Raw genomic sequence first — 12,500 nt, 5'->3', positions numbered from 1 at the left:
TGATTATTTTTAATTTGGCCTCGATTGTTCTAATCTGACTAGATAGATCTAATACACTGCATTTTGTTTTTTGAACATCGTCGTCCGTTGGAAAATTGCTTGTCACTCAATGAAAGAACTCTGAAGTTTCTCGTGGAAGACGCTCCTTTTCTCGAAACATCTCAACCCTCTGGAACTAACTTCCAAAAGAAACACGGCATTCTTCATCGGAAGACATATTTAAAAAAGCATCTTAAGACTTTGTTGTTTTCCAAATTGAATTGTTGATGCCCCTCCCTGTAAAGCGCTCTGAGCACTTCCTCGTGATATGGAAGAGATCTCAACAGATATAATATATTTTAAAATTATTGTTCTCAAAATCTTATGTTGTACATTAAGACACCTTTGACTCAATATGTATTTTTAGATGTGTCCCGATAAAACATGATTTGTTAGGGGAAAGGACTTCAAACGAGAAGATCACTCCCTGCCCACATACATAACAGACCTATTTCATTTGTAACTGGTTCTTCTTTATTGATGAATACAGGCAGTGTAATTTGGTTCTCACTAAAATGTACATACGTCTATTCTGGAAAGTCATAAACTATAAATGGTGTTCATCTGGCCGTTATGAGAGGGTCAGGAATGGAGTGATCACTCCGATTCACATGTCAGGTTTTTTATAATTTATTCTTGCCATTTAAAAAAGAACCAAATGCAAACAGTCCCTTTATGAAATATGCAACAATGAGCTATTTATAGGCATGACGACAGGATAGATTTTACTCTCTTCTGACATGAATCTCATTAGTTACCATGGTAGTTTTTTTCTTCATTTTCTGTTTGGTTTTGTCAAGTTTTTGTTGTTTTGTTTTTGTTTTGTTTGTTTTTTTTTTTTTTTTTTTTTTTTGTAATCAAATATACAAAGGTGTCAATAAAGCAATTGAAAAATTGTTACATCCGCAAAACTGAATGGTCTCGAGTTTGTACACATTTGACGAATGAATCATGGGGAATAAAGCAAGCCTTTATAAAATGATCGAAGTTAGTTCAGTGTCGATACCCGATACCCGATAAACAAATTGTCCATGCTCTTTTAAATACTGGAATGATTAACATGTGTGTTTATAAAAAGGTGAGGGTTTTTTGGGGGTTTTTTTGTTGCTTTTTTAAAGTTTTAAATTAGTTTTTTTGTTATTAAAAAAATATATTTTGTGCTTTCCTGAAAAAAAATGGTTGAGGGTTGTTTTTTTTTGGTTTTTATATTTTTTTCTGTTTGTTTTGTTTTAGTTGTAAGGTAGGTTTTTTGTTTGTTTGATTTTTAAACAAAAATTTTTTTGTGCTTTCCTGCAAATTTTGCAAAAGTGTAGTGCAGTCATAGTCTTTTAAAATGAAACTCTAGGGACAGTTAATTTCAGAAATAAAAATAGAAGTCTTCTTTATAGTTTGAAAAATATCTGCAACTAGATTTGATTTTAAAAATAATAAAGTGAAATTATAAATCGATCAACCATTGTTTTAAAAAAAGTATTCACTTTTATTTGTATTTATTTTGCTCAATCAAATTATGTTGATTTTATTGATTCTTATTTTAAATTTTTGAGTGAGATTACACTATTTATGATCATGTTTAAGTATTGAATTATGTTTTATGTACCAATTGTATTACATTAGATTGAAGGAAAAGGGAAGGATGGGCGAGAAAGAGAGAGAGAGAGAGAGAGAGAGAGAGAGAGAGAGAGAGAGAGAGAGGGGGGGGGGGGGGGGGGGGAGAGGGGCGATGGGAAGCAAGAGAGAGAGAGAGAAGGGGGTGGGGACGAGGGGAAGCAAGGCACACACAGAGAGAGAGAGAGAGAGAGAGAGAGAGAGAGAGAGAGAGAGAGAGAGAGAGAGTGAGTGTGTGTTTTGGATGCAGGCAGTATCGTGTATCTACAATTAATGTTGGTTTTAAAATGGGCCCAACACTTTTTTCAACAACCAGCAGCAAACCGTTATCTTACACACCAGCATTTTATTGGTTTTACAACGTATTTTTATCTCCATTTACTCAATGTATTAAATGTGTTACGATGTTATGACGTCACACATGAGAAATACCAGAGAGCGTAGAATTATCTACGCTCTCTGGAAAATATCATCAACAATCACCACCGCCATTATTATTCTCCTCATCATCGTCTTGAGGTTTTATGTAGCCCAATTCAATATCCACTAAATTTTAATGTTCTCAACACCCTTGGCAAGGGGTCCCAAGCTAACAGCAACACTTATCATGCAGCATGAGACATGACGCTTGTAAGACGCTTACTTACAATGTTATCATTATCTTCTTCTCCATAGTGTGATAGGTAGAATTCCCTTTAGGGTAAGAGGCCATAGTGCGATAGGTAGAATTACCTTTAGGGTAAGAGGCCATAGTGCGATAGGTAGAATTACCTTTAGGGTAGAGGTCATAGTGTGATAGGTAGAATTACCTCTAGGGTAAGAGGTCATAGTGCGATAGGTAGAATTACCTTTAGGGTAAGAGGTCATAGTGTGAGAGGTAGAATTACCTCTAGGTTAAGAGGCCATAGTGCGATAGGTAGAATTACCTTTAGGGTAAGAGGTCATAGTGCGATAGGTAGAATTACCTTTAGGGTAAGAGGTCATAGTGTGATAGGTAGAATTACCTCTAGGGTAAGAGGTCATAGTGCGATATGTAGAATTACCTTTAGGGTAAGAGGTCATAGTGCGATATGTAGAATTGCCTTTAGGGTAAGAGAATGTCAGTTCCCAAGGCTAAGCAGTGCTATCTGGGTGGGCTTCCTGACCTCCCATAGTGGGCAGGGAGGTACTTACCGTGTCTTCTATCCCCTTTTATCTGTTTTCCAACATGCTTTCTGTCTTTGTCTTGGTATGAGATTACTTGGTTTTGTCCTGGCTCTGAGTCTTGGCTGGGAGGGAAACAGTCAAATGCATAGTTATTGGTTTGGGAGATGATATTTTTTGCAGTGTAAATCATCTCTCTGTTATGTATTATTATATTTGTTATTTTAATTTATAATGTAAGCATTTGAGTGTTTCCTCTTTGTTGTAATTTTGTGCTTGTGTCCGGATGAGACTTATAGGTGGTCTCAAACTAAGTACTTTGATAGTGTGCTCTTGGAATCTACATCTGATCCCTATTTGTTCCGAGTTCCCCTATGTCTTACTTTTTCTTGGGTACTTTACTTGTAATTCTAGAACTTTTTACTATCCCATTTTCTTCCTTTTTACTGGCGCTGATATAACCTAAATGTGTTGCAAGCGCCGTAAAACCCTTAAAAACAAAACAAACAAGCAGTGCTAAAATATATTTTCCCCTCTGTCGCGTTATCATGCATCCCTTGCATTTGGCTGTATCCTGGCTTGCTGGTAATTTCTCACTGAAGAGAGACACTCAGATATGGATGATCTATCTTTTTTTTTTGTTTTTTTTTCTAGGTGAGATATTTTTCTTTCTTGGAAATGATCTTTTCTGTGTAATATTAATATTATCACATATTATTTACTTGTTGTTATGCTATGTTTTTGTTAAGTGGTTTTTTTTTTTTTTGGGGGGGGGGGGGGGGGGGGTTAATTTTTTAAATTTTTGGTAACCTTTAGGGCAATTCCACCTTGTTTGTACAAGTGACTGGTTGGAACTTTTTGCCGTTGTCTCTTCTTCCTTTTTACTGTTATTGAAATGACCTAAAACTGTTACTGCGCCGTCAATGACCTAAAACTGTTACTGCGCCGTCAAACCCTTAAAACCAAACAAAACAAACAAAAAACAACAAACAAAACCCCCATCACCATTGTTCCAATGTACAATTCTATCATTTCCCCAAAGTCTATTTATAATTTTACATTCCTTTTTATTTTCCTTTTACCATATCCTTGTTATACTCAGACTTAAACATTGTGTGATCGATTTTATGCTATTTTTAGTAATGACTCATGCTACTACATTCCGTTTTTATTCCTTTATTATGATATTTATTATTATTTGTCTCAAAAAATAAATAATAATAATAATAAAAAGTTGTATTTCATTCAAGTTGAAACATTTTTATATATAATCATCTTTACATATACTGTCTTTAAAATGCATGGTAATGTGTTGCAATCCCCGTAAAACCCTTAAAAACCCTTTAAAACCCTTAAAAACCCTTAAATGCTTGATATGGATTTCTTTATCATAATACGACACCTCTTTCAAAAACCCAATAGGCATCTTCTCATGAATGTGTCAAATCGTTGTCGCTGGAGACACTTTTAGATTTTGTGCTTGTGTCTGAGTGAGACTTATAGGTGATATCAGACTAAGTACATTGATGGTGTGCTCTTGGAATCTACATCCGATCCCTATTTGTTCCCAATCCCCCTTTGTCTTACTCTCTCTTGGGTGCTTTAATTGTAATTCTAGAACTTTCGACTATCCCATTTTCTTCCTTTTTTACTGGCGCTGATATAACCTAAATGTGTTGCAAGCGCCGTAAAACCCTTAAAAACAAAAAACATAAAAAAAAAAACATTTTTAGGTTCTTTTAGACCCATCTCTACTCGACCTCTGACTATTCCACCGAGCCTTTTCAGCTGTGTTGAAAAGACCTAACGGTATTGCTAGTGTCGTAAACCCTTTGAGTAAGCAAACAGCGGGTCTTGCTAGTGTCGTAAACCCTTTGAGTAAGCAAACAGCGGCTCTTGCTAGTGTCGTAAACCCTTTGAGTAAGCAAACAGCGGGTCTTGCTAGTGTCGTAAACCCTTTGAGTAAGCAAACAGCGGGTCTTGTTGCATTAAAAATGCTGGGAATGTGCTCTATCCCGCCCACCACCCCTCCTCCAAAAGGGCCGTAACCCCTAAGAAGAAACGAGCAAAGAGAGGGTCTTGTTGTATTAAAAATGCTGGCAAATCTCCTTCCCCATCCCCCCAATGAATGTTAATAAAGATTTTTACAAGAAAACCACTTCCCACAATCCCCATTCACGGATATGATGTGCAATTACTTTCAGGTCCCTACTTAGCTTTAAACTCTTTACTTTTCAGTAAGCGTCTGTTTTAACTTGAGTTTGAGATTTATATTATTTGACCTTTAAAAGCCATTTATTTATGTGTTTGATCTTAATCTTAAAAGTTTTAATTTTCACTTTTAATTTGTTGTTGATGCTGATCATGATGACAAAACAAATATCTAATCTCTTAATCGTTTTGTAAATTTTAAATATCTATGATTTATAGCACATATTAAATGAAGACTTACAAAATTACTTATGCCCTATTATTCTTTATTATATGAGGGTCTTTGTTTTTGTTTTGATTATTATTATTATTATTATTATTATTATTATTATATTTGCGCCTCCCCCCACTGCCTCTCGTTATAACCAAAAACCATAGCAATTGTCAACTTGTCGACAATTTGTAAAAACCATTTGCTAAACGTTGTTGGATAATTGGCATGGATATCAGTATTGTTGACCTGATGATTTCAATGAAAGTCAAGTCAGTTTATAGTATTGGGCTTTAGAAATAAATTATAGTATTAATTATTAATATTCTTCTTCTTCTTCTTCTTCTTCTTCTTCTTCTTCTTCTTCTTCTTCTTCTTCTTCTTCTTCTTCTTCTTCTTCTTCTTCTTCTTCTTCTTCTTCTTCTTCTTCTTCATTTTCTTCTTCATTTTCTTCTTCTTCTTCTTCTTCTTCTTCTTCTTCTTCTTCTTCTTCTTCTTCTTCTTCTTCTTCTTCTTCTTCTTATTATTATTATTATTATTATCATTATCATTATTATTATTATCATTATTATTATTATTATTATTATTATTATTATTATTATTATTATTATTATTATTGTTATTATTATTATTAAAAATTAATAAACATTTTGATTTACGCAAAATACACTTTATGTCCTCATCTGCCGCATCCCGACAGGTTAAAAATAGTCTTTAAATACTTTGTATTCTTTTTGCATCCTAGTTCCGACTTAACCCACTCATAAAAGTTGCTCAATACATCGTTGTTTGTGCATAGGGTATAAAACTACTACTCAACTGACAAGATTAATTTTCATTGGAACAAATCACCCTTGAAATATTTTTTAACGAGATGGATCGTAATTTCATAGCTTTAATCAGAATGAATGAATGAATAAGCCGGTATGACCAAAATATTTTTATCGTTAAGAATAGAACAATGCTTGTAAAATTTTACTTTTATTAGGAGAGTTAGCTGGGTGGGGTTCCTACCTCCCATAGTGAGCAGGGAGGTACATACTGTGTCTTCTATCCCCTTATACTTATATCTGTTTTCCAACATGCTTTCTGTCGTTGTCTTGGAATGAGATTACTTGGTTTTGTCCTGACCCTGGCTGGAATTCCTTGGCTGGGAGGGAAACACTCGAATGTATAGTTGTAGTTTTGGGAAATGATATTTTTTTTCCTTGTAAATCATCTCTCTGTTATGCACTGTAGTATGTTTTGTAGGCATATTATATATGATTTGTAAACATTTGAGTGTGTTCCTCTTCGTAGGGACCTGTGCTTGTGTCTGGATGAGACTTTTAGTGATCTCAAACTAAGTACTTTGATAGAGTGCTTTTGGAATCTACACCTGTTTCTTATTTGAACCAATTCCCCGTTGTCTTCCCTTTTCTTGGATGCTTTATTGTAATTCTAGAACTTTTTACTATCCCATTTTCTTCCTTTTTACTGGCGCTGATATGACCTAAATGTGTTGCAAGCGCCGTAAAGCCCTTAAAAACAAACAAAACAATAAATTGTAATCCTTCATGAAGTTGGGATGCGATTTTCTATCACTGAATTTTTCTTTCTCTAAATATAAATATCGTGATCATGCATAGTTTTGTAGTTGCTCGGTCGAATTTTGTATGAAATATTTCATTGCAAAGTTGTTGTATTTGTGGGTTGCCTGATAATTCTACACTTGAAAGCTATTGTTTTCAATTTTTACATGTCAATGATGGTTGAATAAATGAATAAAATTATGTTCATGTCAATGTTTGTTCAGATTAAGTAGTCCTTCAGAGCTATTGGGTCCATGGAGCTGGAATTTATCCCAGTTTCTAAAGCGTGAAACGGACATTAGCAATTGTTTGCTATCCTTTGAATAGGATGCTCGTTTATCGCAAAGTACTTTCTGCCAAATCTAACAGGCCCAACTACCCATTCACTGCTGGGTGGACAGGTCGGCCTCGACCGCACCCCGGATTGATCTCGGTCCCTTTGCGTGTGAAGCAAGTGCTCTACCAACTGAGCTATCGGGACCCCCTAAGATTAAGTAAATGAGAATTTCTTTTCTTGTTCAACTAAAAGTCTCCAAAATCTCTCGTGAGAGCGGACAACCATTTTGATAGAAAGGGTCACATTTCATTAGAGCTATTAGTGTCACTTTGACATAATTCTGTATTGCGATGATTGGTCTCAAGTAAAAATGTGTTGATTTAACCAAACATGAGTGTAGGCCACGGTGTGTAGTTTGAGTTGGAGAGGGGGGGGGGGGGGGCGGGGGGGGAAAGGGGGGGGGGGGGTTGTGCTATGATAACGCATACTTAAAGTATTAACACGTGAAATAATTAACCAGTAGATTTTTCACCAATCAAAACATGGAATTTGTGACACACCTTCACACGTGCTCGGACAAACATAGTTGGATGTTTATAAACAATAACGTGAACGAATTCGACCTTCATCTGATCATTGTTATTGTTTTTATACCGACAAATGGGTGACTAGTTATCACATGGTTTTCTCGATCATATTAAAAACGTTTAAGTTTACACAGTTTTCTGTGCTGATTCTACTGATCAAGCGGTAAAACAGTGGGTATTTTACTTAACACATACCATCGATAGTAGAAGCTGTGTAGTTTGCTGTGTCTACCAATCACTGCCATTGTTTACATGATGACGATTGTCCGAGAGGCGTGGTTATCTACCGGCTAATTGGCATGTGCTTTAAATATTGTAATGTTTATTAATTTAAAATAACTCTTGTCTGGTTGGTGTCAATGACAGGATGGATCTCCCGCTGGTATCCAGTATTCATTTTGTTGACGTAGTTACTTGGTCGCCATTTTTATTATAATATATTAGACTGTTTATAATTTGAGGTGGGGGGGGGGGGGGGGGGGAGGCAAGGGGAATGATGAATAATTAAAGTATTTATATTCTTCACATGAAAGATTGAATAAATAAATCTTGTTTGGTCCGGTTTTGAGGATAATGTGGCGTTTAAAAAGGTTTCTACAAAGTTTCTTGGCCGCCATTTTTATAATATTGTTAATTTGACCTCTTATATTTAGCGATCATTATTTTAGACAATTAAAAGGTTTAACGTGAAACATTGGCATCAGGAACTCAACAAGACTTGGCTTTCTTTTTGAAGTTAAAGAAAGGGGACATAATTTGACTTGACTTACTTGACTTAGATGCCTTTCGCGTCTCGACCGAAAGATCGGGTCGCCTTGGCTGTTTCCAGTATTTCCTGTGTGAGGTGTCTCCAATATTGCCGGTCCTCTGCTAGGGTTCTCAGATTTTCAAGGTCCCCTGCCGTTATGAGACTAATGCTTTGTCCAAGTGTTGTGAGGTTTTTGTTTAGGATCACAGGGAGTGTTGTGATCGGTCTTCCTCTAAAAAGGTTCCCGTGTTTTTGGAAATATCCCGACATGGCTTGGTTAGCTGGTATGTTTTTGTCCCTGCGTAGTATGTGACCGAAAAGTTGCCATCGTTGTTGTAAAATGTCAAGGGAGATTGGTCTTTCTTTTGTGATCTTATAGAGTGTAATTTGAGTTTTGAAAAAAAACGATTGGATAGCACTCTTGTTTTTTATTAATTCTGTTAATCTCTATATATTATTGTATTTAGTAATAGCAATGTTATACAAATATTTGAGATGCGCTGTTATTGTACTACTACTACTACCTCCCATAGTGGGCAGGGGGGTACATACCGTGTCTTCTATCCCCTATATCTGTTATATCCAACATGCTTTCTGTCTTTGTCTTGGAATGAGATTACTTGGTTTTGTCCTGGTCCTGGCCAGATGCCCTGGCTGAGAGGGAAACAGTTGAATGTATAGTTAGTTTTGGGAGATGATATTTTTTTCATTGTAAATCATCTCTCTGTTATGCACTGTATTATGCTTTCTTTATAATATATATGATTTGTAAAACATTTGAGTGTGTTCCTCTTAGCGGGGACCTGTGCTTGTGTCTGGATGAGACTTTTAGTGATCTCAAACTAAGTACTTTGATAGAGTGCTTTTGGAATCTACACCTGTTTCTTATTTGAACCAATTCCCCTTTGTCTTCCCTTTTCTTGGATGCTTTATTGTAATTCTAGAATTTTTTACTATCCCATTTTCTTCCTTTTTACTGGCGCTGATATGACCTTAATGTGTTGCAAGCGCCGTAAAACCCTTAAAAGCATAAAAAAGCTACTACTACTACTACTACTACTACTACTACTACTACTACTACTACTACTACTACTACTACTACTACTACTACTACTACTACTGAAAGCATTCCTGTGAAATATGTTGCTTTTATTTTATTTCCTTCCACCTTAACCCATTTACTGCTATTAATATTTTTAATTTAGAAAATTATTTTCACACTTTTTGTTCTTTACGTCGGGAGATGATTTACACTTCCTTCAATGATTGTAAATGTTACAATTGGTTGTTTGTAAATGACATTCAGTCTAATATCGTTTTTTTTGGGGGTTTTTTTAGATTGTAAAAATCTGTTCGTAGTGAAGACTGCTTTGTGGGGTCTTTTGACCTCCCACGGTGGGCAGGAGGTCACTTGCTGTGTCTATTGACCTCCTATGGTGGGCAGGAGGTCACTTGCTGGTACTTTTGACCTCCCACGGTGGGCAGGAGGTCACTTGCTGTGTCTATTGACCTCCTATGGTGGGCAGGAGGTCACTTGCTGGTACTTTTGACCTCCCACGGTGGGCAGGAGGTCACTTACTGTGTCTTCTATCTCTCTAATATCTGAGTTACTTTCTGACTTTGTCTTGGCATGGGATTACTTGGTTTTGTCATGGCCCTTGTTGGAGTCCTTGGCTAAGAGGAGGGAAACAGTCAATGAACGTATAGTGTTAGTTTTGGGAGGTGATAGTGATATCAGAGTGTATGTTGGTGTGTGACGCGCTGGTGAAAAGCAGCTCTCCACCATCTTTGTGATTGTTATTATTTTATTTCCCCTTGTAAGTTATAATTTTTGTTTTAACATGTTTTGTAAACATTTTAGTGTGTTCCTCTTAGTGGGATCCTGTGCTGGTGATCTCAAACCAAGTACATTGATGGTATGCTCTTTGAATCTATATCTGTTCCCAATCTGTACCAATTCCCTTTTGTCTTATTTTATCGTGGGTGCTTTAATTGTAATTCTAGATTATTATTTTTTTGGACTATTCCATTTTCTTCTTTTTACTGGCGCTGATGTGACATTATTGTGTAGCAGGCGTCGTAAAACCCCTAAAAACAAAAACAAACAAACTATATTTGTTGAGATTGTAAGAATCTGTCTTAATGAAGATTGTGTGGAGATTGTATGGCTATGACTGCTCGTGAAAAATAATCAAGTAATTTTTAAAAAATTTCTCTTATATGACTACGTCTTCTGCTGTGAATAAACCAAACTATCATGAAACACATGCAATGGAATGTTGATATTTGTTATAACTGAAACCATCTGAATAAAAGGATGAGTTCTGGGCTGGGTCCTTGGCCTATCATGGTGGACAAGAGGTGACTTCCTGTGTCGTCTGTCTCCCTATGTCTGTTTTCTGAGTTGCATTCTGTCTTTGTCTTGGAATGGGATTATTTGTGACCCAACGTCTCAAAACGGTATTATGTCGGCATGGATCAGATGCTAAAAATCAACATATGGTTAAACTGGTCAAAAATATGAAACGTTGGTATTTAGCACGGTAAAATATGATATTCCTTCCCCTCTATAAAGCATAACTAACTCAACTTAAATCTGATATTTCTGGGTGGGGTTCCTACCTCCCATAGTGGGCAGGGGGGTACTTATTGTGTCTTCTATCCCCCTATATCTGTTTTCCAACTTGCATTCTGTCTTTGTCTTGGAATGAGATTGCTTGGTTTTGTCCTGGCCTGGTCGGGGTCCTGGCTGGGAGGGAAACAGTCGAATGCATAGTTATTGTTTTGGGAGATGATATTTTTTTCCTTGTAAATCATCTCTCTGTTATGTATTATTCTATTTGTTCTAATTTATAATGTAAGCATTTGAGTGTATTCCTCTTAGTGGGGGCCGTGCTTGTGTCCGCATGGACTTATTGGTGATCTCAAACTAAGAACATTGATGGTGTGCTCTTGGAATCTACATCTGATCCCTATTTGTTCCAGTTCCCCTTTGTCTTACTTTTTCTTGGATGCTTTAATGTAATTCTAGAACTTTTTACTGTCCCATTTTCTTCCTTTTTACTGGCGCTGATATAACCTAAATGTGTTGCAAGTGCCGTAAAACCCTTAAAAACAAACAACAAACAAACAAATCTGATATTTCTGGCTACAAATCCCATTTTCAGCATCTTAATCATCCCGACTTAATACCGTTTTGAGACGAGCGGTCACATTTGGTTTTGTCTGGCCATTTTCAAAGCCGTAGGATGAGAGATTTTTCATTGTAAATAATCTCTATTTAATACTTTGTTATTTATTATTATTATTTTATTTTTATAATGGTATGTAAGCATTTTGTATTCCTCTTGATGGGATCGTGCGCTTGTGCGGCTATGTGGCCTTGTGGTATGACACTCGCTTTCGGATCGTAAGGCATAGTTGCGTCCTTGGAAAAGACTCTTTATTCACATTCTCTCACCATACTCAGGTGTAAAATGAGTACCTGGCCGTCAACAGCGTTGTCTCTGTCGGGAAAAAAATTGTAATATCACATAACAGGCGTTATGTCTCGTTCTACATGTTACGTGTTGCTGTTGGCCAGGGACCCTTTGTAAAGCGCTTTGAACACTTTTAGTGGATATTGCGCTATATAAAAAAGCTAAATGAAACTTTTAGCTGAGTACACCTAGACGTCTACAGTGTGTTCTTGGAATCTAAATCTGTTTCGTATTTCTTCAACAAAAAAAAACCTTGTTCTTCCTTTTTCTTGTGTGCTTTCAATTGCAAATAATATAGAATCTTTTGACGAGCCTATATTCTTCCGTCCTACTGGCGCTGAAATGACCTAAATGTGTCGCAAGGGCCGTAAAACTCTTAAAAACAAACAAATTAACAAACTTAAATCATCTGAATAAATGGGTGAATTTGAGATGTACCCGACGTATACATGTATTCAGGTCTGACATCTGAACGTAATTATGGGCCTAGCTAATATTTTTTGAGATTTCCATTACAACAGTGAGCTCTCTTCATTCACTAGTCTGACAACTCAAGATTGCTGTCGTCGCATTTTTGTCATGAAAATAACTTGCAACCCAACGACAACTATTCTCTATTACACAAA

At 36.3% G+C, this 12,500-nt stretch overlaps 1 protein-coding gene across 3 annotated transcripts in view; it reads left to right on the top strand.

Annotated features, from left to right (window-relative positions):
• Positions 1–1,695, top strand: part of LOC144964504 (ceramide glucosyltransferase-like) — a 47,969-nt gene extending 46,274 nt beyond the window's left edge. For all 3 annotated transcript variants that reach the window (XM_078898879.1, XM_078898878.1, XM_078898877.1), the window contains exon 11: positions 1–1,695. This exon is cut by the window's left edge and continues 1,937 nt beyond it. The gene's annotated coding sequence lies outside the window, so the exon portion shown is untranslated.
• Positions 1,696–12,500: the final 10,805 nt, after the last annotated feature.

This window comes from Berghia stephanieae, chromosome 2 (assembly GCF_034508935.2).
Source record: "Berghia stephanieae isolate SIO BIC M18660-M18661 chromosome 2, UCSD_Bste_1.3, whole genome shotgun sequence".
Lineage (NCBI taxonomy): Eukaryota > Metazoa > Mollusca > Gastropoda > Nudibranchia > Aeolidiidae > Berghia > Berghia stephanieae.
This window is presented reverse-complemented; position numbering and strand designations above follow the sequence as displayed.